At 50.6% G+C, this 26,627-nt stretch overlaps 1 pseudogene; it reads left to right on the top strand.

Moving 5' to 3' along the window:
- The first annotated feature begins 259 nt into the window (after positions 1–259).
- On the top strand, positions 260–25,994 carry LOC124029073 (annotated as a pseudogene).
- Positions 25,995–26,627: the final 633 nt, after the last annotated feature.

Below are 26,627 nucleotides of genomic sequence, written 5' to 3'. Positions count from 1 at the left end.
ACATTCTAGAGAACACATTATACATTCTAGAGAACACATTATACATTCTAGAGAACACATTATACATTCTAGAGAACACATTATACATTCTAGAGAACACATTATACATTCTAGAGACCACATTATACATTCTAGAGAACACATTACACATTCGAGAGAACACATCACGGACTAAATTAGAACTTTGTCAGCACCACAACCGTTTCCCTTTGTGGACCAACATGACAACATGGGATGTGAATGTGTTCCGTCTCCTCAGGATCTGGGGGACCACGGCATCGCCCCCAGACAAATCACCACTACAGCTGACTTCGCCTCCGGCAGGAAGGATGTGATCAGGGACAAGGCCAGAGCCATCACCTCTCTTTCAGCCCCTATCCCAGGGGACACTGTCCTGGAAGACTTGGTGGCTCCAGCTAGGTAACTATCCAACAGGCTGAACAGATGTGGTCACTCTGGGCCTGTATGTCTCAAGGGCTTTTCTGCAATCAGGACCTCTCTGGCCATGCAGTAATTCATTGTGAGCTAAATGGTATAACTGATTCCAGATCAGCAGAACTACTCCTCTTGGCACAGCGCCTGGTACTCAGTGAGCTAAATGGTATAACTGATTCCAGATCAGCAAAACTACTCCTCTTGACACAGTGCCTGGTACTCAGTGAGCTAAATGAACCACTCGTATATTTCTACTCTGCGGTCCTTGTTGACTCCTGGCAGGTCCTCCATGGGGGTGGAGTTACTGAGGAAGATGGGCTGGAAGGACGGCCAGGGGGTTGGGCCCAGGGTGAAGAGGAGGCTGTGTAAGCAGAGAGCAGGTGGGTTACTCAGCCTCTGACTGTCGAAGTAGCAACGTTGGAGCCTGAATATTTTGTATAGACTGATGGGACTCTACTCTCAACAAAGTACTGTTTACCCCTTTTAGCTTGCGAATTTAAATCATTCTAAAAATGGTTATTTCTCTTTTACAGATTCTGCAACAAGGGCGTTCGGCTCGGCCTCGCCTCCCAACGGTTCATCGGGATCACAGGTAACACAGTGGTTTTGTTTTCAAATTGTGTTTGTTGTAGTTTGTTGTAGAACAGTGGAACTATTTCCTGTCGCTGCAGTAGACTCTCAGCTTAGCAGCGATATGCAGTTTGTTGTAGAACAGTGGAACTACTTCCTGTCCCTGCAGTAGACCTCTAAGCTTAGCAGAGCGATATGTGCTTGTTGTGCAGAACTACTTCCTGTCACTGCAGTAGACTCTCAGCTTAGCAGCGATATGTAGTTTGTTGTAGAACAGTGGAACTACTTCCTGTCCCTGCAGTAGACTCTCAGCTTAGCAGCGATATGTAGTTTGTTGTAGAACAGTGGAACTACTTCCTGTCGCTGCAGTAGACTCTCAGCTTAGCAGCGATATGTAGTTTGTTGTAGAACTACTTCCTGTCACTGCAGTAGACTCTCAGCTTAGCAGCGATATGCAGTTTGTTGTAGAACAGTGGAACTACTTCCTGTCACTGCAGTAGACTCTCAGCTTAGCAGCGATATGTAGTTTGTTGTAGAACAGTGGAACTACTTCCTGTCGCTGCAGTAGACTCTCAGCTTAGCAGCGATATGTAGTTTGTTGTAGAACTACTTCCTGTCACTGCAGTAGACTCTCAGCTTAGCAGCGATATGCAGTTTGTTGTAGAACAGTGGAACTACTTCCTGTCACTGCAGTAGACTCTCAGCTTAGCAGCGATATGCAGTTTGTTGTAGAACAGTGGAACTACTTCCTGTTGCTGAAGTAGACTCTCAGCTTAGCAGCGATGGAGTGTTAAGGCGGGACTCCCGAGCCTCCAATGGCTGTGGATATGTAACCCGATACCCCATAGTCACCCGATGGACAGTCCAATCAGCGAAGGAGTGTTAAGGTGGGACTCCCGAGCCTCCAATGGCTGTGGATATGTAACCCGATACCCCATAGTCACCCGAGGCAGGAGGTGGCGCTGTCAGACGCTGACGGTGGCGCTGTCAACAATCACGAAACTAATTACCTTGATAAAACCATTTAAACTATAACAAAAGTCCCCTAAAATAGGCGACTTGACGTTTACCCCTCCCACCACTGCAAAGACAATGTGATTCATCCCCTACTGGTAAACCACAGGATGAGGAGGACGGAGAGTTCGTCCCTGAGAACGTGACCTTCGCTCCTAAAGACGTGACTCCTATAGACTTCACCCCTAAAGTGGACCTCCACGGCCTGGGCTACCGGGGTCTGAACCCCTGGCGGCCCTGAGGGGGGGTCCGGGCGCGGGACACATCAACCTGTTCACTATGGACTCAGACAGGACCAACAGCCTGTTTGGAGAGGACAGGAAGGGACGAAGACGCAGAGGAGGAGTGGCGGGACAGGTTTGTATGGATACGTGTGTCTCTCGTTGTTTTGTTCAGTTGGTCAGGTCCGTGGCGTGTACCCTGTGTGTTATAGTAGGGAAAACACTGTCTGACTGTTGTACCCTGTGTGTTATAGTAGGGAAAACACTGTCTGACTGTTGTGTCAGCTCTAATAGTAGGGAAAACACTGTCTGACTGTTGTGTCAGCTCTAATAGTAGAGAAAACACTGTCTGACTGTTGTGTCAGCTCTAATAGTAGAGAAAACACTGTCTGACTGTTGTGTCAGCTCTAATAGTAGAGAAAACACTGTCTGACTGTTGTGTCAGCTCTAATAGTAGAGAAAACACTGTCTGACTGTTGTGTCAGCTCTCTGTATTGTTTGGTTGTTACTTGTCAGGTGCTCTGGGATACTTAGCCTCTGCTTGACCCTTGACCTTTTGACCCCCCTCCAGGGGTTCGGTGTGGGTGCGATGGAGGACGATGACGAGGACATCTACCACAGAGACATCATGTCTAACTACGACACGGTGCTGGGAGGGGAGGAGCCTGGCGACGGACTGTACGGATGGACCGCCCCCCAGCAGTACAACAGGAAGAAGAAAGGTGAGGTCCACTGAGATGACAGGAGATGGAAGACTCTGGGACAGTTTCCCAGACACAGATTAAGCCTAGTCCTGAACTAAAAATATAGAATGACAGAGCCAAGTGACTTGGTGTATAGCGAGAATAGGAGAGGGCCTAGAACAGAGCCCTGGGGGACACCAGTGGTGAGAGCGCGTGGTGAGGAGACAGATTCTCGCCACGCCACCTGGTAGGAGCGACCTGTCAGGTAGGACGCAATCCAAGCGTGGGCCGCGCCGGAGATGCCCAACTCGGAGAGGGTGGAGAGGAGGATCTGATGGTTCACAGTATCGAAGGCAGCCTATAGATCTAGAAGGATGAGAGCAGAGGAGAGAGAGTTAGCTTTAGCAGTGCGGAGCGCCTCCGTGATACAGAGGAGAGCAGTCTCAGTTGAATGACTAGTCTTGAAACCTGACTGATTTGGATCAAGAAGGTCATTCAGAGAGAGATAGCGGGAGAGCTGGCCAAGGACGGCACGTTCAAGAGTTTTGGAGAGAAAAGAAAGAAGGGATACTGGTCTGTAATTGTTGACATCGGAGGGATCGAGTGTAGGTTTTTTCAGAAGGGGTGCAACTCTCGCTCTCTTGAAGACGGAAGGGACGTAGCCAGCGGTCAGGGATGAGTTGATGAGCGAGGTGAGGTAAGGGAGAAGGTCTCCGGAAATGGTCTGGAGAAGAGAGGAGGGGATAGGGTCAAGCGGGCAGGTTGTTGGGCGGCCGGCCGTCACAAGACGCGAGATTTCATCTGGAGAGAGAGGGAGAAAGAGGTCAGAGCACAGGGTAGGGCAGTGTGAGCAGAACCAGCGGTGTCGTTTGACTTAGCAAACGAGGATCGGATGTCGTCGACCTTCTTTTCAAAATGGTTGACGAAGTCATCTGCAGAGAGGGAGGAGGGGGGAGGGGAGGAGGATTCAGGAGGGAGGAGAAGGTGGCAAAGAGCTTCCTAGGGTTAGAGGCAGATGCTTGGAATTTAGCGTGGTAGAAAGTGGCTTTAGCAGCAGAGACAGAGGAGGAAAATGTAGAGAGGAGGGAGTGAAAGGATGCCAGGTCCGCAGGGAGGCGAGTTTTCCTCCATTTCCGCTCGGCTGCCCGGAGCCCTGTTCTGTGAGCTCGCAATGAGTCATCGAGCCACGGAGCGGGAGGGGAGGACCGAGCCGGCCTGGAGGATAGGGGACATAGAGAGTCAAAGGATGCAGAGAGGGAGGAGAGGAGGTTGAGGAGGCAGAATCCAGGAGATGGTTGGAGAAAGGTTTGAGCAGAGGGAAGAGATGATAGGATGGAAGGGAGAGAGTAGCGGGGAGAGAGAGAAGCGAAGGTTGGGACGGCGCGATACCATCCAGTAGGGGCAGTGTGGGGTGTTGGATGAGAGCGAGAGGAAAAAGGATACAAGGTAGTGGTGGCGGAGACTTGGAGGAGTTGCAATGAGGTTAGTGGAAGAACAGCATCTAGTAAAGATGAGGTCGAGCGTATTGCCTGCCTTGTGAGTAGGGGGAAGGTGAGAGGGTGAGGTCAAAAGAGGAGAGGAGTGGAAAGAAGGAGGCAGAGAGGAATGAGTCAAAGGTAGACGTGGGGAGGTTAAAGTCGCCCAGAACTGTGAGAGGTGAGCCGTCCTCAGGAAAGGAGCTTATCAAGGCATCAAGCTCATTGATGAACTCCCGAGGAACCTGGAGGGCGATAAATGATAAGGATGTTAAGATTGAAAGGGCTGGTAACTGTGACAGCATGGAATTCAAAGGAGGCGATAGACAGATGGGTAAGGGAGAAAGAGAGAATGACCACTTGGGAGAGATGAGGATCCCCGGTGCCACCACCCCGCTGACCAGAAGCTCTCGGGTGTGCGAGAACACGTGGGCCATGGAGTGCCAAGAAGAGGACTGAGCAGGCTGAGGAACTCTGCCTTGTTGAGCAGTGTTGTCATTCACCTTATGACATGTGGGACAGTGATCCATGTTTCCGTCAGTGCCAAGAAGTCGAGGGACTGGAGGGAGGCATAGGCTGAGATGAACTCTGCCCTTGTTGACCTGATCAGATCGGCAGTTCCAGGTCTTGGCTGCGGCCAGCTGGGAAGCCAGTGGAGAGAACGGAGCGGGGTGAAGAACTTGGGAAGGTTGAACCACGGAGCTGGGCGTCTGTCACAGGCAGGGAGCCCAGCCAACAGCGAGTGGGACCACCAGATTAGGGGGTGGCGGATGTTGCCAGAGCATGAACCTACAGGACACCGCCGATGTTAGTTGAAGCGTTTGTATGGTCTGTGCAGAGTTGTCAGGAGGCGGAGAACAGGGATAAACAGACACATAGTTGACCTGGTCAGGCTCTGCACAGAAGAGGCCATGTGAGGTTATGACAGAGCTGACTTGGTGTATAGCAAAGGAGAGCCCTGAGGGGACACACCAGTGGTGAATGAGGGAGACAAGTGGACTGTCAGGTAGGACGTCCAAGCGTGGGCGAATGTTCAGAAAGTTGATGGTTCCAGCTTACAGAGGAGAGAGAGTTAGCTTTAAGAATCTTATTGACTAAAATGATTAAAAATGATACAGTACTGCTGAACCAGGTAGGAGTGGCCGCGGCCACGGTGTGAAGCGTTTGTATGGTCTGTGCAGAGAGGAGAGAACAGGGATGGACACAGTGCGTTGCTAATGACACTACACTAATCAAAAGTCGTCTCCGTACTGAGTGTAATAGTTTCTGCAGTGCTGCTGACTGGGCCTGGCTGGCTAGCTAGTAGTGTTGTTTACGTTACGTTGCGTTAAAAGAACGACAATAGCTGGCTAGCTAACCTAGAAAATCGCTCTAGACTACACAATTATCTTTGATACAAAGACGGCTATGTAGCTAGCTACGATCAAACAAATCAAACCGTTGTACTGTAATGAAATGAAATGAAAATGTGATACTACCTGTGAATGCGACCGGGTTGTGAGTCAATGCGGTAGACGTTGGCTAGCTGTTGGCTAGCTGTTGGCTAGCTAGCAGAGTCTCCTACGTTAAGGACGACAAATAGCTGGCTAGCTAACCTCGGTAAATTAAGATAATCACTCTAAGACTACACACTCTAAACCTAAACTACACAATTATCTTGGATACGAAGATATGAAGACAGCAAAGACAGCTATGTAGCTAGCTAACACTACACTAATCAAGTCGTTCAGTTGAGTGTAATAGTTTCTCCAGTGCAGCTAATCAGTGGACGTTAGCTAGCTGGCTAGTGAAGACTACGTTAGGACGGCGAAATACGATAATTACGCAATTATCTTTGATACAAAGACGGCTATGTAGCTAGCTGAGAAGAAATTGCTAAGATTAGACAAATCAAACCGTTGTGCTATAATGAAATATAATGAAATGTAATGAAATGTAATGAAAAAGTTATACTACCTGCGGGAGCGAAGTGCCGATGCGACCACTCGCTCCAACCCGGAAGTTTGATTAGTTGTCCTGAATCTCTGGGGAACAGGCCCTACCAGTTGCCCTGAATCTCTGGGGAACAGGCCCTACCAGTTGTCCTGAATCCCTGGGAACAGGCCCTACCAGTTGTACTGAATCCCTGGGGAACAGGCCCTACCAGTTGTGTTTGTCCTGAATCCCTGGGGAACAGGCCCTACCAGTTGTGTTTGTCCTAAATCTCTGAGGAACAGGCCCTACCAGTTGTCCTGAATCTCTGGGGAACAGGCCCTACCAGTTGTCCTGAATCCCTAGGGGAACAGGCCCTACCAGTTGTCCTGAATCCCTGGGGAACAGGCCCTACCAGTTGTCCTGAATCCCAGGGGAACAGGCCCTACCAGTTGTCCTGAATCTCTGGGGTACAGGCCCTACCAGTTGTGTTTGTCCTGAATCCCAGGGGAACAGGCCCTACCAGTTGTCCTGAATCTCTGGGGAACAGGCCCTACCAGTTGTGTTTGTCCTGAATCCCAGGGAACAGGCCCTACCAGTTGTCCTGAATCTCTGGGGAACAGGCCCTACCAGTTGTGTTTGTCCTGAATCTCTGGGGAACAGGCCCTACCAGTTGTGTTTGTCCTGAATCCCTGGGGAACAGGCCCTACCAGTTGTCCTGAATCTCTGGGGAACAGGCCCTACCAGTTGTCCTGAATCCTGGGAACAGGCCCTACCAGTTGTCCTGAATCCCAGGGGAACAGGCCTTACCAGTTGTGTTTGTCCTGAATCTCTGGGGAACAGGCCCTACCAGTTGTCCTGAATCCCTGGGGAACAGGCCCTACCAGTTGTGTTTGTCCTGAATCTCTGGGGAACAGGCCCTACCAGTTGTCCTGAATCCCTGGGGAACAGGCCCTACCAGTTGTCCTGAATCCCTGGGGAACAGGCCCTACCAGTTGTCCCGAATCCCTGGGGAACAGGCCCTACCAGTTGTCCTGAATCCCTGGGGAACAGGCCCTACCAGTTGTCCTGAATCTCTGGGGAACAGGCCCTACCAGTTGTGTTTGTCCTGAATCTCTGGGGAACAGGCCCTACCAGTTGTGTTTGTCCTGAATCTCTGGGGAACAGGCCCTATCAGTTGTGTTTGTCCTGAATCCCTGGGGAACAGGCCCTACCAGTTGTGTTTGTCCTGAATCCCTGGGGAACAGGCCTACCAGTTGTGTTTGTCCTGAATCCCAGGGGAACAGGCCCTACCAGTTGTCCTGAATCCCAGGGGAACAGGCCCTACCAGTTGTCCTGAATCCCTGGGAACAGGCCCTACCAGTTGTGTTTGTCCTGAATCCCAGGGGAACAGGCCCTACCAGTTGTCCTGAATCCCAGGGGAACAGGCCCCTACCAGTTGTCCTGAATCCCTGGGGAACAGGCCTTACCAGTTGTCCTGAATCTCTGTGGAACAGGCCCTACCAGTTGTGTTTGTCCTGAATCCCTGGGGAACAGGCCCTACCAGTTGTGTTTGTCCTGCACTATGGAAAGTTATGGTTCATACACTTGTTTAGTGTTTATGTGTGAGGACTCTCTCTGTCTCTCTCTGTGCCTCTTCGTTCAGTGTCATAGTCCTGTCCATGAACATCATGTAGATCACATCAATGAGGATCACATCATTTTGTTCTCTAATGCTGTCTTCTCTTCGTCTTCAGACCACAGTAAAGACGCTGCTTATCTGGGTAAAATCCTAGAAGGATTCACCCTGGCCTCCGATAAGCTGGAGACCAAAACAGTAGGTGCTCTCTTAACCTAGTTTCTAAATGAATCTTTCTTCAATTACCTCCGAATTATATCACCTCCATGAATCCCTGGCCTCTTTCTCTCCTCTCTTTCTCTCTCTCTTTCTCTCCTCTCTCTCTCTCTCTGTCTACCTCTCTCTCAACCTCTCTCTCACCCCCTCTCTCTCTCTCTCTCTCTCTCTCTCTCTCTCTCTCTCTCTCTCTCTCTCCCTCCCTCCACCTCCTCTCTCTCTCTCTCTCTCTCTCTCTCTCTCTCTCTCTCTCTCTCTCTCTCTCTCTCTCTCTCTCTCTCTCTCTCCTCTCTCTCTCTCTCTCTCTCTCTCTCTCTCTCCACCTCTCTCTCTCTCTCTCTCTCTCTCTCTCCACCTCTCTCTCTCTCCCACCTCTCTCTCCACCTCTCTCTCTCTCTCTCTCTCTCCACCTCTCTCTCTCTCTCTCTCTCTCTCTCTCTCCACCTCTCTCTCTCTCTCTCTCTCTCTCTCTCTCTCTGTCTACCTCTCTCTCTCCTCTCTGTCTACCTCTCTCTCTCTCTCTCTCTCTCTCTCTCTCTCTCTCTCTCTCTCTGTCTACTCTCTCTCCTCTCTCTCTCTCTCTCTCTCTCTCTCTCTACCCCTCTCTCCTCAGATCTTCCCTCCTCCCAACCTGCCCAGAGACTTCAGGCCGGTCCACTACTTCCGTCCAGTGGTGGACCTGTCCAGCTGTCAGCCCCATGGTAGCCCAGGCCCTGAAGACGTCCTCGAGGCCACATGGCCCAGGAAGAGCCCTCTCTAAGGGGGGTCGTCACCAGCTGGACTCTGCCCAGAGGAGGGAGCTGCTGGGGGAGGCTACACTGCAAGGTGCAGACTGTTCTCTCTATTCTTCTGAAACCTGTAGACACAACAATAATGTTTTAATCCTCGTGGTCGTCTCCTCTTTATCAACTGTGGTGCTATGTCCATCTGCACTCTGTTCTGCTTTTATTATAGATAGTCCTGACTACTCACCCCGGTCTCCTCCCTGCCCTGTCTCCTCCCTGCCTTGTCTCCTCCTTGCCCTGTCTCCTCCCTGCCCGGTCTCCTCCCTGCCCTGTCTCCTCTCTGCCCTGTCTCCTCTCTGCCCTGTCTCCTCTCTGCCCTGTCTCCTCTCTGCCCTGTCTTCTCTCTGCCCTGTCTCCTCTCTGCCGTGTCTCCTCTCTGCCCTGTCTCCTCTCTGCCCTGTCTCCTCTCTGCCCTGTCTCCTCCCTCCCCTGTCTCCTCCCTGCCCTGTCCTCCTCCCTGCCCTGTCCTCCTCCCTGCCCTGTCCTCCTCCCTGCCCTGTCTTCCTCCCTGCCCTGTCTTCATCCCTGCCCTGTCTTCCTCCCTGCCCTGTCTTCCTCCCTGCCCTGTCTCCTCCCTGCCCTGTCTCCTCCCTGCCCTGTCTCCTCCCTGCCCTGTCTCCTCCCTGCCCTGTCTCCTCCCTGCCTGTCTCCTCCCCTGCCCTGTCTCCTCCCTGCCCTGTCTTCCTCCCTGCCCTGTCTTCATCCCTGCCCTGTCTTCCTCCCTGCCCTGTCTCCTCCCCTGCCCTGTCTCCTCCCTGCCCTGTCTCCTCCCTGCCCTGTCTCCTCCCTGCCCTGTCTCCTCCCTGCCCTGTCTCCTCCCTGCCCTGTCTCCTCCCTGCCCTGTCTCCTCCTGCCCTGTCTCCTCCCTGCCTTGTCTCCTCCTTGCCCCGTCTCCTCCCCCTGCCCCGCTCTCCTCCCTGCCCTGTCCTCCCTGCCCCAGCCTCCCCCTGCCCGGTCTCCTCCCTCCTGCCCTGTCTCCTTGTCCCCTCCCCTGTCCTCCTCCCTGCCCTGTCCTCCTCCCACTGCCCCGTCCTCCTCTGACCGTGTCTGAACCATCCTGGGATAAGTCCTGCCCTGTCCTCCTCCCTGCCCCAGTCTCCCCTGCCCGGTTCCCCCAGTGCCCTTGGTCTCCCCCCTGCCCGTGTCTCCTCCCTGCCCTGTCTTCATCCCTGCCCTGTCTTCCTCCCTGCCCTGTCTTCCTCCCTGCCCTGTCTCCTCCCTGCCCTGTCTCCTCCCTGCCCTGTCTCCTCCCTGCCCTGTCTCCTCCCTGCCCTGTCTCCTCCCTGCCCTGTCTCCTCCCTGCCCTGTCTCCTCCCTGCCCTGTCTTCCTCCCTGCCCTGTCTTCATCCCTGCCCTGTCTTCCTCCCTGCCCTGTCTCCTCCCTGCCCTGTCTCCTCCCTGCCCTGTCTCCTCCCTGTCCCCTGTCTCAGTGTCTCCCTGCCCTGTCTCCTCCCTGCCCTGTCTCCTCCCTGCCCTGTCTCCTCCCTGCCCTGTCTCCTCCCTGCCCTGTCTCCTCCTGCCTTGTCTCCTCCTTGCCCGTCTCCTCCCTGCCCCGTCTCCTCCAGTGTCTGCCCTGTCCTCCCTGCCCCCAGTGTCTTGTGTTGTAGTAGTCCTGCCCGGTTGTAGTCTCCTCCCTGCCCTGTCTCCTTGTCCCCTCCCCCTGTCCTCCTTGTGTTGTAGTCCCTGCCCTTGTGTTGTGTCCTCCTCCCTGCCCCGTCCTCCAGTCCCTGCCCTGTCCTCCTCCCTGCCCCCGTCTCCCTGCCCGGTCTCCCCCCTGCCCGGTCTCCCCCTGCCCGGTCTCCTCCCTGCCCTGTCTCCTTGTCCCTCCCCTGTCCTCCTCCCTGCCCTGTCCTCCTCCCTGCCCTGTCCTCCTCCCTGCCCTGTCTCCTTGTCCCCAGTCCCCTGTCCTCCTCCCTCCAGGCCCCAGCTCTGTGTTTGACCTGCTGAAGGTTGAGGACAGAGAGTGTCTTGACTCTCCTTGTGTTGTAGTCTGGCCTTGTGTTGTACGGAGGCCCTCCTCAGACACCAGCTCAGGCCCCAGACAGCCTACCCCTGGGGAGGCCAGAGCAGCCAGTGTCTTGTGGCTGCAGGGGTTGTAGCCAGTGTCTGCAGCAGCCAGAGCCTCCGCCCTTGTAGAAGGCCCTGTCTAGCAGGTACACCTATATCTGTCTGTCTGACCGTGTCTGAACCATCCTGGGATAAGTCTAGTGTCTTGTATTGTAGTCCAGTGTCTTGTATTGTAGTGTCTTGTATTGTAGTCCAGTGTCTTGTATTGTAGTGTCTTGTATTGTAGTGTCTTGTATTGTAGTCCAGTGTCTTGTATTGTAGTCCAGTGTCTTGTGTTGTAGTCTAGTGTCTTGTGTTGTAGTCCAGTGTCTTGTGTTGTAGTCCAGTGTCTTGTATTGTAGTCCAGTGTCTTGTGTTGTAGTCTAGTGTCTTGTGTTGTAGTCTAGTGTCTTGTATTGTAGTCTGGTGTCTTGTATTGTAGTCCGGTGTCTTGTGTTGTAGTCCAGTGTCTTGTATTGTGGTCCAGTGTCTTGTATTGTGGTCCAGTGTCTTGTATTGTAGTCCAGTGTATTGTAGTCCAGTGTATTGTAGTCCAGTGTCTTGTGTTGTAGTCCAGTGTCTTGTAGTCCAGTGTATTGTAGTCCAGTGTCTTGTGTTGTAGTCCAGTGTCTTGTGTTGTAGTCCAGTGTCTTGTGTTGTAGTCTAGTGTCTTGTGTTGTAGTCCAGTGTCTTGTGTTGTAGTCTAGTGTCTTGTATTGTAGTCCAGTGTCTTGTGTTGTAGTCCAGTGTCTTGTGTTGTAGTCTAGTGTCTTGTATTGTAGTCCAGTGTCTTGTGTTGTAGTCCAGTGTCTTGTATTGTAGTCCAGTGTCTTGTATTGTAGTTCAGTGTCTTGTGTTGTAGTCCAGTGTCTTGTGTTGTAGTCCAGTGTCTTGTGTTGTAGTCCAGTGTCTTGTATTGTAGTCCAGTGTCTTGTGTTGTAGTCCAGTGTCTTGTGTTGTAGTCCAGTGTCTTGTAGTCTAGTGTCTTGTGTTGTAGTCCAGTGTCTTGTATTGTAGTGTCTTGTATTGTAGTCCAGTGTCTTGTATTGTAGTCCAGTGTCTTGTGTTGTAGTCCAGTGTCTTGTGTTGTAGTCCAGTGTCTTGTATTGTAGTCCAGTGTCTTGTGTTGTAGTCCAGTGTCTTGTATTGTAGTCCAGTGTCTTGTATTGTAGTCTAGTGTCTTGTATTGTCGTCCAGTGTCTTGTATTGTAGTCCAGTGTCTTGTATTGTCGTCCAGTGTCTTGTATTGTCGTCCAGTGTCTTGTAGTCCAGTGTCTTGTGTTGTAGTCCAGTGTCTTGTATTGTAGTCCAGTGTCTTGTATTGTTGTCCAGGGTCTTGTATTGTCGTCCAGTGTCTTGTAGTCCAGTGTCTTGTGTTGTAGTCCAGTGTCTTGTATTGTAGTCCAGTGTCTTGTATTGTAGTCCAGTGTCTTGTATTGTTGTCCAGTGTCTTGTATTGTAGTCCAGTGTCTTGTGTTGTTGTCCAGTGTCTTGTGTTGTAGTCCAGTGTCTTGTATTGTAGTCCAGTGTCTTGTATTGTAGTCCAGTGTCTTGTATTGTTGTCCAGTGTCTTGTATTGTAGTCCAGTGTCTTGTATTGTAGTCCAGTGTCTTGTATTGTTGTCCAGTGTCTTGTATTGTTGTCCAGTGTCTTGTATTGTAGTCCAGTGTCTTGTGTTGTAGTCCAGTGTCTTGTATTGTAGTCTAGTGTCTTGTATTATAAACTGGGTGGTTTGAGCCCTGAATGCTGATTGGCTGTCAGCTGTGGTATATCAGACCGTATACCACAGGTACGACCAACACAATGCACTGATACGTCTTGCATGGCTCTCATCTACAATATGCTGCTGCTCCTTGGTAACGTCAGATCACCGAGTCTCTGTTGAATCCATCCAGGTTCGCCCCCCACGCAGAGCAGCAGCAGCAGGAGGCTCTGAGTGTGTGGAGCGGCCCTACGGCGCAGGCCCAGACAGGACAGACCTTCAAACCCTTTGAGAGGACCCCTCATAAACAGGCCCGATACGACCTCTACATAGACCAGCTCAAACAAGGAGACCGAGGTACGGAGGCTGCATGGGGTCAAACTGATTCAAGGGAAGTTTATTCTATGCAATGGACAGGCTCTTAGAAAACAGACCGTCTCAAACAGGCAGAGACCGAGGTACGGAGGCTGCATGGGGTCAAACTGATTCAAGGGACGTTTACTCTATGCAATGGACAGGCTCTTAGAAAACAGACCGTCTCAAACAGGCAGAGACCGAGGTACGGAGGCTGCATGGGGTCAAACTGATTCAAGGGACGTTTATTCTATGCAATGGACAGGCTCTTAGAAAACAGACCGTCTCAAACAGGCAGAGGCAGAGGTACAGAGAACTGGTTTGGCTGCCATTTTAACAAAGACCAAAGGGCTTGACAATGACAATCTGGTATTGTAATGTTATCGTGGTCTATTAAGACAATAAAAACACTTCTCGCGGTGACCACAGACACATTGAGAGCCTCTTTAAGACGTTCTGCAAGAATCAGCCCATGTTCTGCTGTTGGAACATTCCTCTCCCAACGTTCATTATCCACTAAGATTCCCATGATGGTTTCATCCTCACATCTAAACCGTCTCCTCAACTCTGTCCAGATGCCCTGGAGTTGAGCTTGGACCCCACCATGACAGAGTGGGAGAGAGGGAGAGAGAGGGACGAGTTTGTCCGTGCTGCTCTCCTCTACAAGCCCAGCAGCTCCTCTCTGTCTTGTCGCTTCACCAGAGGGAAACAGGATGACAGTGTGGAGGCAGACACTGTGGAGGTGACACGAGATCTGGAGGTAGGCAGCTCTCCACAGCTTCATCATCATGTTGAAGGATTGTGGGTAATCAATACTGAGGGGAGATCTGGAGGTAGGCAGCTCTCCTCAGCTTCACCATCATGTTGAAGGATTGTGGGTAATTAATACTGAGGTAGGCAGCTCTCCTCAGCTTCACCATCATGTTGAAGGATTGTGGGTAATCAATACTGAGGTAGGCAGCTCTCCTCAGCTTCACCATCATGTTGAAGGATTGTGGGTAATCAATACTGAGGAGATCTGGAGGTAGGCAGCTCTCCTCAGCTTCACCATCATGTTGAAGGATTGTGGGTAATTAATACTGAGGTAGGCAGCTCTCCTCAGCTTCACCATCATGTTGAAGGATTGTGGGTAATTAATACTGAGGGGAGATCTGGAGGTAGGCAGCTCTCCACAGCTTCACCATAATGTTGAAGGATTGTGGGTAATCAATACAGGCTGGGCATCCAGGATTGGGTTACAGGCTGGGCATCCTGGTTACAGGCTGGGCATCCTGGTTACAGGCTGGGCTTTCAGGATTGGGTTACAGGCTGGGCATCCAGGATTGGGTTACAGGTTGGGCATCCTGGTTACAGGCTGGGCATCCAGGATTGGGTTACAGGCTGAGCATCCAGGATTGGGTTACAGGCTGGGCATCCTGGTTACAGGCTGGGCATCCTGGTTACAGGCTGGGCATCCAGGATTGGGTTACAGGCTGGGCATCCTGGTTACAGGCTGAGCATCCTGGTTACAGGCTGGGCATCCAGGATTGGGTTACAGGCTGGGCATCCAGGATTGGGTTACAGGCTGGGCATCCAGGATTGGGTTACAGGCTGAGCATCCAGGATTGGGTTACAGGCTGAGCATCCAGGATTGGGTTACAGGCTGAGCATCCAGGATTGGGTTACAGGCTGAGCATCCAGGATTGGGTTACAGGCTGGGCATCCAGGATTGGGTTACAGGCTGAGCATCCAGGATTGGGTTACAGGCTGGGCATCCAGGATTGGGTGTGAGGCTCAGTGGGTTGATCCTCTGTTCTGCTTGTTTGTCTTCAGAATGATGTGGATGACAAGCAGGCAGCCGTGAAGATGAAGATGTTTGGAAAACTGACCAGAGACACGTTTGAATGGCACCCTGACAATCTGCTCTGCAAGAGGTTCAACATACCTGACCCCTATCCTGGGTACGACACACACACACACACACACACACACACACACACACACACACACACACACACACACACACACACACACACACACACACACACACACACACACACACACACACACACACACACACACACACACACTTGACCACCACGGAATTAATGGTGTCGTTGCATTGGGCTCTAACTGTTGTTGTTGTCTATCCAGGTCAGGGTTTGTCAGATATAACTGTTGTTGTTGTCTATCCAGGTCAGGGTTTGTCAGATATAACTGTAGTTGTTGTCTATCCAGGTCAGGGTTTGTCAGATATAACTGTAGTTGTTGTCTATCCAGGTCAGGGTTTGTCAGATATAACTGTTGTTGTTGTCTGTCCAGGTCAGGGTTTGTCAGATATAACTGTTGTTGTTGTCTATCCAGGTCAGGGTTTGTCAGATATAACTGTTGTTGTCTGTCCAGGTCAGGGTTTGTCAGATATAACTGTTGTTGTTGTTGTCTATCCAGGTCAGGGTTTGTCAGATATAACTGTAGTTGTTGTCTATCCAGGTCAGGGTTTGTCAGATATAACTGTAGTTGTTGTCTATCCAGGTCAGGGTTTGTCAGATATAACTGTTTATCCAGGTCAGCGTTTGTCAGATATAACTGTTGTTGTTGTCTATCCAGGTCAGGGTTTGTCAGATATAACTGTAGTTGTCTATCCAGGTCAGGGTTTGTCAGATATAACTGTTGTTGTTGTCTATCCAGGTCAGGGTTTGTCAGATATAACTGTTGTTGTTGTTGTTGTCTATCCAGGTCAGGGTTTGTCAGATATAACTGTTGTTGTTGTCTATCCAGGTCAGGGTTTGTCAGATATAACTGTAGTTGTCTATCCAGGTCAGGGTTTGTCAGATATAACTGTAGTTGTTGTCTATCCAGGTCAGGGTTTGTCAGATATAACTGTTGTTGTTGTCTATCCAGGTCAGGGTTTGTCAGATATAACTGTTGTTGTTGTCTATCCAGGTCAGGGTTTGTCAGATATAACTGTTGTTGTTGTCTATCCAGGTCAGGGTTTGTCAGATATAACTGTTGTTGTTGTCTATCCAGGTCAGGGTTTGTCAGATATAACTGTTGTTGTTGTCTATCCAGGTCAGGGTTTGTCAGATATAACTGTAGTTGTTGTCTGTCCAGGTCAGGGTTTGTCAGATATAACTATTGTAGTTGTTGTTGTCTGTCCAGGTCAGGGTTTGTCAGATCTAACTATTGTTTTCTTTCCAGGTCAGGGTTTGTGGGAATGCCCAAAGTGAAGAGAGACAAGTTCTCTGTGTTTAACTTCCTGACTGTATCAGAGAGTCCAACAGCGAGTGCTTCCCCCGCTCCACAAGGTAACAAACAATCAGTTCCACTTTATTCCAGACACTTCACATTTTATGTCAAGTGTTACGGGGAAGAATTTCAGAGTGTCGGGGTGTTGACTATCATTAAATGTTAAGACTGTATATTATCAAATCTATTCTCTGTGTAATTTAATTACGCGACTTTAATTAACTAGGAAGTCGGCACCACGGGAAAATGTTTAGAGTATTTATTTCACGAATATAACTCTTCCGATGTTTTCACATCTTATCGATTAGTCCCTTATTAATGTATTATTACCTCATTAGTCTCATTACTGAACGTCTCAAACCCCTATCTGCATGAACCCTGAATCAGAGAGATACAAATCAACTTAATTATTTATTTACTAACTAACTTAATTATATACATACACACACAACACGTCATACATGGGTTACTAAATGATACAAAGAAAAAGTCCCTAGCGGACCAAACCGATATGACGGCTTGGTAGACAAAGGAAAGGGGGTGGTGACCGCTCAAGAGCGGGAAAACTCAGAGTAGATTCAAGTACATACAGTTGACTACACTACACTTCACTACACTACACCTCACTACACTACACCTCACTACACTACACTACACCTCACTACACTACACTTGTAGAAATGCCTTTACTTTGAACATGAACAACCGTCCGTTCGAATAGAAATTACAATTTGCATATTTACGAGTGTATGCATTTGTTGTCCCTCTCTGTGGTCGCCGGTCTGTCTACTGGATAGTCAGTCGACAGAAAGCCTCAGGTTTCTCCACCAGAGATCAAAGTCTGTCAGAGTTGTAGGTTGTTATAATGGATACTTCAGAGTACCATTCGGGAAATGTTCTTAGATCGGATTGTGTTTACCAGGCTAAAGTATTTAAACAGCTGCAGCCGGGAATAATTGTTCTTTTAGTTTGTAGATTTCTCAGCCGTCTCAACGTGGGAATGACCTCCACGTTCTCTGGTCAAAGTTGTTTTGTAGTGTTGCCATCCGTCTCAACATGTAGCGACAGCTCCTTATTGTCTGTTTTAATGTCCATTTTGTCACGGGTGGTTTTATACTCTGTGGGAGAAGGGGGTCGGTTTCCATGACGCCTGCTGCGAGGTCTGGGCTCACGGGTGGCCCCTACGTCTCTCTGTGTAAACCTGGCCCCTATGTTTCTCTGTGTAAACCTGGCCCCTACGTCTCTCTGTGTAAACCTGGCCCCTACGTCTCTCTCTCTCTCTGTGTAAACCTGGCCCCTACCTCTCTGTGTAAACCTGGCCCCTACGTCTCTCTCTCTCTCTGTGTAAACCTGGCCCCTACGTCTCTCTGTGTAAACCTGGCCCCTACGTCTCTCTGTGTAATCCTGGCCCTACGTCTCTCTGTGTAAACCTGGCCCCTACGTCTCTCTCTCTGTGTAAACCTGGGCCCTACGTGTCTCTCTCTCTCTCTGTGTAAACCTGGCCCCTACGTCTCTCTCTCTGTATAAACCTGGCCCCTACGTCTCTCTCTCTGTATAAACCTGGCCCCTACGTCTCTCTCTCTCTGTAAACCTGGCCCCTACGTCTCTCTCTCTCCGTGTAAACCTGGCCCCTATATGTCTCTCTGTATCTCTGTAAACCTGGCCCCTACGTCTCTCTGTATAAACCTGGCCCCTACATCTCTCTCTCTCTGTGTAAACCTGGCCCCTACGTCTCTCTCTCTCTGTGTAAACCTGGCCCCTATATGTCTCTCTCTCTCTGTATAAACCTGGCCCCTTACGTCTCTCTATGTAAACCTGGCCCCTACGTCTCTCTCTCTCTCTCTCTCTCTGTAAACCTGGCCCTACGTCTCTCTCTCTCTCTCTGTAAACCTGGCCCTACGTCTCTCTCTCTCTGTGTAAACCTGGCCCTACGTCTCTCTCTCTCTGTAAACCTGGCCCTACATCTCTCTCTCTCTCTCTGTAAACCTGGCCCTACCTCTCTCTCTCTCTGTGTAAACCTGGCCCTACGTCTCTCTCTCTCTCTGTAAACCTGGCCCTACATCTCTCTCTCTCTGTGTAAACCTGGCCCCTACGTCTTTCTGTGTAAACCTGGCCCCTACGTTTCTCTGTGTAAACCTGGCCCCTACGTCTCTCTCTCTCTGTGTATACCTGGCCCCTACATCTCTGTGTAAACCTGGCCCCTACGTCTCTCTCTTTGTGTAAACCTGGCCCCTACGTCTCTCTCTCTCTGTGTAAACCTGGCCCCTACGTCTCTCTCTCTCTGTGTAAACCTGGCCCCTACGTCTCTATCTCTCTGTGTAAACCTGGCCCCTACGTCTCTCTCTCTGTGTAAACCTGGCCCCTACGTCTCTCTCTCTCTCTGTATAAACCTGGCCCCTATGTCTCTCTCTCTGTGTAAACCTGGCCCCTATGTCTCTCTCTCTCTGTGTAAACCTGGCCCCTACGTCTCTCTCTCTCTGTGTAAACCTGGCCCCTACATCTCTCTGTGTAAACCTGGCCCCTACGTCTCTCTCTCTCTGTATAAACCTGGCCCCTATGTCTCTCTCTCTGTGTAAACCTGACCCCTATGTCTCTCTCTGTGTGTAAACCTGTCCCCTACGTCTCTCTCTGTGTAAACCTGGCCCCTATGTCTCTCTGTGTAAACCTGGCCCCTATGTCTCTCTGTATCTCTCTGTGTAAACCTGGCCCTTACGTCTCTCTGTATCTCTCTGTGTAAACCTGGCCCCTACGTCTCTCTCTCTCTCTCTCTCTCTGTGTAAACCTGGCCCCTACGTCTCTCTCTCTCTGTGTATAAACCTGACCCCTACGTCTCTCTCTCTCTCTCTGTATAAACCTGGCCCCTATGTCTCTCTCTCTGTGTAAACCTGGCCCCTACGTCTCTGTGTAAACCTGGCCCCTACGTCTCTGTGTAAACCTGGCACCTATGTCTCTCACTCTCTGTGTAAACCTGGCCCCTACCTCTCTGTGTAAACCTGGCCCCTATGTCTCTCTCTCTCTCTGTGTAGGTGTGAAGCCCTCTGAGCCAGGGAAGAGGTCCAGGTGGGATGTGTCTGGCCAGGCTGGGGACAAGGAGAGGAAGGGGAAGGATCCGGTCAGTGAGTTCCTCAGTGTGGCTCGTATTGAAGCCTCTGGGTCAGGACCAGAAGCCTCTACTACTGATGGCCCTACAACGGATCCTACTGTAGAGGTACTGGTACCATCCTACTACACTACATACACCACTGATCCTACTGTAGAGGTACTGGTACCATCCTACTACATACACCACTGATCCTACTGTAGTCTACTGTTGACAGTCTACTGTAATCCTGAGAGGTTTGACAGTCTACTGTAATCTTGAGAGATTTGACAGTCTACTGTAATCCTGAGAGGTTTGACAGTCTACTGTAATCCTGAGAGGTTTGACAGTCTACTGTAATCCTGAGAGGTTTGACAGTCTACTGTAATCCTGAGAGGTTTGACAGTCTACTGTAATCCTGAGAGGTTTGACAGTTTACTGTAATCCTGAGAGGTTTGACAGTCTACTGTAATCCTGAGAGGTTTGACAGTCTACTGTAATCCTGAGAGGTTTGACAGTCTACTGTAATCCTGAGAGGTTTGACAGTCTACTGTAATCCTGAGAGGTTTGACAGTCTACTGTAATCCTGAGAGGTTTGACAGTCTACTGTAATCCTGAGAGGTTTGACAGTCTACTGTAATCCTGAGAGGTTTGACAGTCTACTGTAATCCTGAGAGGTTTGACAGTCTACTGTAATCCTGAGAGGTTTGACAGTCTACTGTAATCCTGTAATCCTGAGGGTTTGACAGTCTACTGTAATCCTGAGAGGTTTGACAGTCTACTGTAATCCTGAGAGGTTTGACAGTCTACTGTAATCCTGAGAGGTTTGACAGTCTAATCCTGAGAGGTTTGACAGTCTGTAATCCTGAGAGGTTTGACAGTCTACTGTAATCCTGAGGGTTTGACGGTCTACTGTAATCCTGACGGTTTGGTCTACTGTAATCCTGACGGTCTACTGTAATCCTACGGGGGTCGACGGTCTACTGTAATCCTACGGGGGTCGACGGTCTACTGTAATCCTACGAGGGTCGACGGTCTACTGTAATCCTACGAGGGTCGACGGTCTACTGTAATCCTACGAGGGTCGACGGTCTACTGTAATCCTACGAGGGTCGACGGTCTACTGTAATCCTACGAGGGTCGACGGTCTACTGTAATCCTACGAGGGTCGACGGTCTACTGTAATCCTACGAGGGTCGACGGTCTACTGTAATCCTACGAGGGTCGACGGTCTACTGTAATCCTACGAGGGTCGACGGTCTACTGTAATCCTACGAGGGTCGACGGTCTACTGTAATCCTACGAGGGTCGACGGTCTACTGTAATCCTACGAGGGTCGACGGTCTACTGTAATCCTACGAGGGTCGACGGTCTACTGTAATCCTACGAGGGTCGACGGTCTACTGTAATCCTACGAGGGTCGACGGTCTACTGTAAAACGTAGAGGGTCGACAGTCTACTGTAATCCTACGAGGGTCGACGGTCTACTGTAATCCTACGAGGGTCGACGGTCTACTGTAATCCTACGAGGGTCGACTGTCTACTGTAAAACGTAGAGGGTTGACAGTCTACTGTAATCCTACGAGGGTTGACCGACTTAAGAGGTTCAGATGTTTTGTAAATCACATGTTGTTAATCGATGATGTTTCTGACTGAGCAGCCAGACACGGAGCAGAAAGAGGAGGAGGAGGAGGAGGAAGAGGAGAGCAGGCCGTCTATGGATCTGTTCAAGGCCATCTTCGCCAGTTCATCAGACGAGAAGTCTTCCTCTTCTTCTGAAGGAGAGAGTGAGGAGGAGGAGGAGAAAGAGGAAGGTGTTCGGAGCAAGGCTGGGACTGGGCCTCAGATATCTAACCAGTTGAATGTCAACACAACCCAACCTGCTCCTCCTGTGTCAGCTACACCCAGCCAGCACCCAGGTATAAACACTGGTCCTCCTGTGTCAGCTACACCCAGGTATAAACACTGGTCCTCCTGTGTCAGCTACACCCAGGTATAAACACTGGTCCTCCTGTGTCGACTACACCCAGCCAGCACCCAGGTATAAACACTGGTCCTCCTGTGTCGACTACACCCAGCCAGCACCCAGGTATAAACACTGGTCCTCCTGTGTCAGCTACACCCAGGTATAAACACTGGTCCTCCTGTGTCGACTACACCCAGCCAGCACCCAGGTATAAACACTGGTCCTCCTGTGTCGACTACACCCAGCCAGCACCCAGGTATAAACACTGGTCCTCCTGTGTCAGCTACACCCAGGTATAAACACTGGTCCTCCTGTGTCGACTACACACCAGCCAGCACCCAGGTATAAACACTGGTCCTCCTGTGTCAGCTACACCCAGGTATAAACACTGGTCCTCCTGTGTCAGCTACACCCAGGTATAAACACTGGTCCTCCTGTGTCAGCTACACCCAGGTATAAACACTGGTCCTCCTGTGTCAGCTACACCCAGGTATAAACACTGGTCCTCCTGTGCTCACACCCAGGTATAAACACTGGTCCTCCTGTGTCATAAACAGGTATAAACACTGGTCCTCCTGTGTCAGCTACACCCAGGTATAAACACTGGTCCTCCTGTGTCAGCTACACCCAGGTATAAACACTGGTCCTCCTGTGTCAGCTACACCCAGGTATAAACACTGGTCCTCCTGTGTCAGCTACACCCAGGTATAAACACTGGTCCTCCTGTGTCAGCTACACCCAGGTATAAACACTGGTCCTCCTGTGTCAGCTACACCCCCAGGTATAAACACTGGTCCTCCTGTGTCAGCTACACCCAGGTATAAACACTGGTCCTCCTGTGTCAGCTACACCCAGGTATAAACACTGGTCCTCCTGTGTCACTACACCCAGGTATAAACACTGGTCCTCCTGTGTCACCCAGCCACACCCAGGTATAAACACTGGTCCTCCTGCGACTAGCACCCAGGTATAAACACTGGTCCTCCTGTGTCGACTACACCCAGCCAGCACCCAGGTATAAACACTGGTCCTCCTGTGTTGACTACACCCAGCCAGCACCCAGGTATGAACACTGGTCCTCCTGTGTCGACTACACCCAGGTATAAACACTGGTCCTCCTGTGTTGACTACACCCAGCCAGCACCCAGGTATGAACACTGGTCCTCCTGTGTCGACTACACCCAGGTATAAACACTGGTCCTCCTGTGTCAGCTACACCCAGGTATAAACACTGGTCCTCCTGTGTCAGCTACACCCAGGTATAAACACTGGTCCTCCTGTGTCAGCTACACCCAGGTATAAACACTGGTCCTCCTGTGTCAGCTACACCCAGGTATAAACACTGGTCCTCCTGTGTCAGCTACACCCAGGTATAAACACTGGTCCTCCTGTGTCAGCTACACCCAGGTATAAACACTGGTCCTCCTGTGTCAGCTACACCCAGGTATAAACACTGGTCCTCCTGTGTCAGCTACACCCAGGTATAAACACTGGTCCTCCTGTGTCAGCTACACCCAGGTATAAACACTGGTCCTCCTGTGTCAGCTACACCCAGGTATAAACACTGGGCCTCCTGTGTCAGCTACACCCAGGTATAAACACTGGTCCTCCTGTGTCAGCTACACCCAGGTATAAACACTGGTCCTCCTGTGTCGACTACACCCAGGTATAAACACTGGTCCTCCTGTGTCGACTACACCCAGCCAGCACCCAGGTATAAACACTGGTCCTCCTGTGTCGACTACATCCAGCCAGCACCCAGGTATAAACACTGGTCCTCCTGTGTCGACTACACCCAGCCAGCACCCAGGTATAAACACTGGTCCTCCTGTGTTGACTACACCCAGCCAGCACCCAGGTATGAACACTGGTCCTCCTGTGTCGACTACACCCAGGTATAAACACTGGTCCTCCTGTGTTGACTACACCCAGCCAGCACCCAGGTATGAACACTGGTCCTCCTGTGTCGACTACACCCAGGTATAAACACTGGTCCTCCTGTGTCAGCTACACCCAGGTATAAACACTGGTCCTCCTGTGTCAGCTACACCCAGGTATAAACACTGGTCCTCCTGTGTCGACTACACCCAGGTATAAACACTGGTCCTCCTGTGTCGACTACACCCAGGTATAAACACTGGTCCTCCATGGGGTTTATTATGGATCCCCATTAGTTCCTGCCAAGGCAGCAGCTACTCTTCCTGGGGTTTATTATGGATCCCCATTAGTTCCTGCCAAGGCAGCAGCTACTCTTCCTTGGGTTTATTATGGATCGCCATTAGTTCCTGCCAAGGCAGCAGCTACTCTTCCTGGGGTTTATTATGGATCCCCATTAGTTCCTGCCAAGGCAGCAGCTACTCTTCCTGGGGTTTATTATGGATCCCCATTAGTTCCTGCCAAGGCAGCAGCTACTCTTCCTGGGGTTTATTATGGATCCCCATTAGTTCCTGCCAAGGCAGCAGCTTCTCTTCCTGGGGTTTATTATGGTTCCCCATTAGTTCCTGCCAAGGCAGCAGCTACTCTTCCTGGGGTTTATTATGGATCCCCATTAGTTCCTGTCAAGGCAGCAGAGAGACATCTCTGATGGTTTTAACTCTCTGGGTAGTGGAGAATGATGGGAGATGTCTGACGGTTTTAACTCTCTGGGTAGTGGAGAATGATGGGAGATCTCTGATGCTCTCTGGGTAGTGGAGAATGATGGGAGACCTCTGATGGTTTTAACTCTCTGGGTAGTGGAGAATGATGGGAGGTCTCTGATGGTTTTAACTTTCTGGGTAGTGGAGAATGATGGGAGATCTCTGATGCTCTCTGGGTAGTGGAGAATGATGGGAGATCTCTGATGGTTTTAACTCTCTGGGTAGTGGAGAATGATGGGACATCTCTGATGGTTTCAACTCTCTGGGTAGTGGAGAATGATGGGAGATCTCTGATGCTCTCTGGGTAGTGGAGAATGATGGGATATCTCTGATGGTTTTAACTCTCTGGGTAGTGGAGAATGATGAGAGATGTCTGATGGTTTTAACTCTCTGGGTAGTGGAGAATGATGGGATATCTCTGATGGTTTTAACTCTGGGTAGTGGAGAATGATGGGAGACCTCTGATGGTTTTAACTCTCTGGGTAGTGGAGAATGATGGGAGATGTCTGATGGTTTTAACTCTCTGGGTAGTGGAGAATGATGAGAGGTCTCTGATGGTTTTAACTCAGTTTTTTTATTTTTCAGACTTTGTGTTCAAAGTGCCCAGTGGTCCTGCTGTTGCCCCTCCCCCTCGGGACCAGGAAATGGAAGAGGAGGAGTTTGGACCTCGGCTGCCTCCTCCTTCCTCTACATTGAGTGAGTCCCTTACCAATAACGTGATCCAATCAAATCCCGGTTAAACGGACGTTATGATTCCTTAACATCTATTCAGTTCTTGTTGTTCACAAAAAGCCGTTCGAACCTGCAGCTCATCTTGAGACGTTGATATAGATGATTTGGAGTCTCACCATCTCTGCTTGTCTTTTCAGCAGCAGAGCGCCGTCCGTCCCTGACTCCCTCTGCTAACGACGACAAACACAAGACGAAGTGTAAGGAGAAGCACAAAGCCAAGAAACACGGCAAGCACAAGAAGGACAAGAAGGTACGGCCGGGGAAAACGACTTAACCCAGGAGAATAGACTACGGTGTCTGTTCAAGAGTCCTCTCTCTCTCTCTCTCTCTCTCTCTCTCTCTCTCTCTCTCTCTGTCTCTCTCTCTCTCTCTGTCTCTCTCTGTCTCTCTCTCTCTCTCTCTGTCTCTCTCTCTCTTTCTGTCTCTCTCTCGGTCTCTCTCTCTCTCTCTCTCTCTCTCTCTGTCTCTGTCTCTCTCTTTCTGTCTCTCTCTCTGTCTCTGTCTCTGTGTCTCTCTCTCTCTCTGTCTCTCTCTCTGTCTCTCTGTCTCTCTCTCTGTCTCTCTCTCTCTCTCTGTCTCTCTCTCTGTCTCTCTCTCTCTGTCTCTCTCTCTGTCTCTCTGTCTCTCTCTCTGTCTCTCTGTCTCTCTCTCTCTGTCTCTCTCTGTCTCACTGTCTCTCTCTCTGTCTCTGTGTCTCTCTCTGTGTCTCTGTCTCTGTCTCTCTGTCTGTCTCTCTGTCTGTCTGTCCGTCCGTCCGTCCGTCCGTCCGTCCGTCTGTCTCTCTCTGTCTCCCTCTCTGACAGGCTGCTCTATGACTGGTAAAGTGAGTTATTCAAGAGGATAGCCGTTGCACCAAATATGTTTGTTCTTTTTGTTTTTGGTGGAAGTGCCAGGAGCGCCGTTCACCGTCTGTCAGTATGTCCTCTTGACTCTCCCTCTCTGTCGCTGTTGTTGTTGTTAACAGAAGAAGAAGAAGCACAAGAGGCACAAGCACAAAGCCAAGCAGAAGAAGAGCAGTAAGAAGGAGGAGGAGTCATCAGACAGCAGCTCAGAGGGGAGTGACGGGAACAGCCAGGAGGACGGAGAGGAGGGGGGAGGGGCATCAACAGAAGAGCTGCTCAGAAGGTCAGATTGTAGTACAAAACAGTTAGAACCAGCCCAGAAATGGTTTGGACCTGGCCAAAAAGGGCAACAATGGATAGAACCAGGCCAAAACCAATTGACATTTACATTTACATTTAAGTCATTTAGCAGACGCTCTTATCCAGAGCGACTTACAAATTGGTGCATTCACCTTATGACATCCAGTGGGACAGTCACTTAACAATAGAGCATCTAAAACTTAGGGGGGGTGGGGTGAGAGGGATTACTTAACCTATCCTAGGTATTCCTTAAAGAGGTGGGGTTTCAGGTGTCTCCGGAAGGTGGTGATTGACTCCGCTGTCCTGGCGTCGTGAGGGAGTTTGTTCCACCATTGGGGGGCCAGGGCAGCGAACAGTTTTGACTGGGCTGAGCGGGAGCTGTACTTCCTCAGTGGTAGGGAGGCGAGCAGGCCAGAGGTGGATGAACGCAGTGCCCTTGTTTGGGTGTAGGGCCTGATCAGAGCCTGGAGGTACTGAGGTGCCGTTCCCTCACAGCTCCGTAGGCAAGCACCATGGTCTTGTAGCGGATGCGAGCTTCAACTGGAAGCCAGTGGAGAGAACGGAGGAGCGGGGTGACGTGAGAGAACTTGGGAAGGTTGAACACCAGGCGGGCTGCGGCGTTCTGGATGAGTTGAAGGGGTTTAATGGCACAGGCAGGGAGCCCAGCCAACAGCGAGTTGCAGTAATCCAGACGGGAGATGACAAGTGCCTGGATTAGGACCTGTGCCGCTTCCTGTGTGAGGCAGGGTCGTACTCTGCGGATGTTGTAGAGCATGAACCTACAGGAACGGGCCACCGCCTTTGATGTTAGTTGAAA

The sequence above is a fragment of the Oncorhynchus gorbuscha genome, unplaced genomic scaffold (assembly GCF_021184085.1).
Source record: "Oncorhynchus gorbuscha isolate QuinsamMale2020 ecotype Even-year unplaced genomic scaffold, OgorEven_v1.0 Un_scaffold_5399, whole genome shotgun sequence".
Classification (NCBI taxonomy): Eukaryota; Metazoa; Chordata; class Actinopteri; order Salmoniformes; family Salmonidae; genus Oncorhynchus; species Oncorhynchus gorbuscha.
The sequence above is the reverse complement of the archived record's forward strand: the minus strand, read 5'-3'. Positions and strand labels throughout refer to the sequence as shown.